The sequence below is a fragment of the Geospiza fortis genome, unplaced genomic scaffold, assembly GCF_000277835.1.
Source record: "Geospiza fortis unplaced genomic scaffold, GeoFor_1.0 scaffold432, whole genome shotgun sequence".
NCBI classification, from domain to species: Eukaryota; Metazoa; Chordata; class Aves; order Passeriformes; family Thraupidae; genus Geospiza; species Geospiza fortis.
This window is the reverse complement of record NW_005054436.1, coordinates 1,506,811-1,507,766: the sequence shown is the minus strand read 5'-3', so window position 1 is coordinate 1,507,766 and position 956 is coordinate 1,506,811. Positions and strand designations below refer to the sequence as shown.

The window sequence follows — 956 nt, the reverse complement described above, 5'->3', positions numbered from 1 at the left end:
ATCTGGGCAAAGATCTCCTACATCCCTGCGCACCCTCCGGAGACGCCAAATCCGATTTCGCGGGGGCTGCAAACTTGGATCACTCCACTTGTGATCCAGACAGCTTCCTGCTCCTCAGCTTCCAAAACCAGGAGGGAATTCCACTGTTGGAACCCAGGGCGTGCTGGACACTCAGCCACCTTCACCCCGTGCTGTTGCTTTTATTTTTTCTTTCTGGGTGTTTCTGCTGTTGCTGTCTTTTATTTTTTTTTTTTTTTTTTGTTTTTCCTCGTGCCTGGGTGTCACATTTTGGTTTCCATTCTGTGTCCCTGCCCTGTGTGCCACCCTCCCATCCTCCTTAGCCTGTAGAGCCACCAGCTCAGTGGAGCCTTCGCCTGGTGACAGCACCGGCCTGGTGCCGTGCGAGCAGCGAGGAGGAGGAAGATGATGATGATGAAGAAGTAGGTCGAGCCTGCCCCTGGTCACAGCAGCAGCTCCCTGGCAGTGCCACCAGATCATCCCAGCGGGGTTTGGGATAAAACCCAGCCCTGGGTGCTCTGCTGGAGCAGGGATGTGTTCCTGGGCTCTGCATTGTCTGTGTGCGCACTGCGGGGCCGGCCTGCGGGCAGGACATGCCACCCGCCCGCTGTGACAGCATGTGTGTCCCCTCCACGGGGCGGGAGGGGACAGGGACAGGTCCTGCACGCTGCTGGGGGCCGTGTGAGGGCTGCACACCTGGCACTGCATGGACAGCCTCTGGGCACGGGCACCTTCTGGGGTCCTGCATGGGACTGGGGTGGGAGCGAGCACAGCACAGCCCCAGCTGAGGGTCAGAGCCCAGAATGTGCCCAGGTGGGTTTATCAGCCCCTGTGCTCGGGGTGACAATGCCCTTGTGCAGTGTCACCTCCCTGGAGCGGGCTGTAGCACCTTCCTGATGGTCCCCTGCAGCCCTGGAGGTGTTCCCTTGGCAGGGACA

The 956-nt window shown here is 59.9% G+C and overlaps 1 protein-coding gene across 1 annotated transcript in view; it reads left to right on the top strand.

Moving 5' to 3' along the window:
* MACF1 (microtubule actin crosslinking factor 1) overlaps positions 1–956 on the top strand; it is a 137,932-nt gene that overhangs the window by 33,529 nt on the left and 103,447 nt on the right. The gene's annotated exons all lie outside the window — the stretch shown is intronic.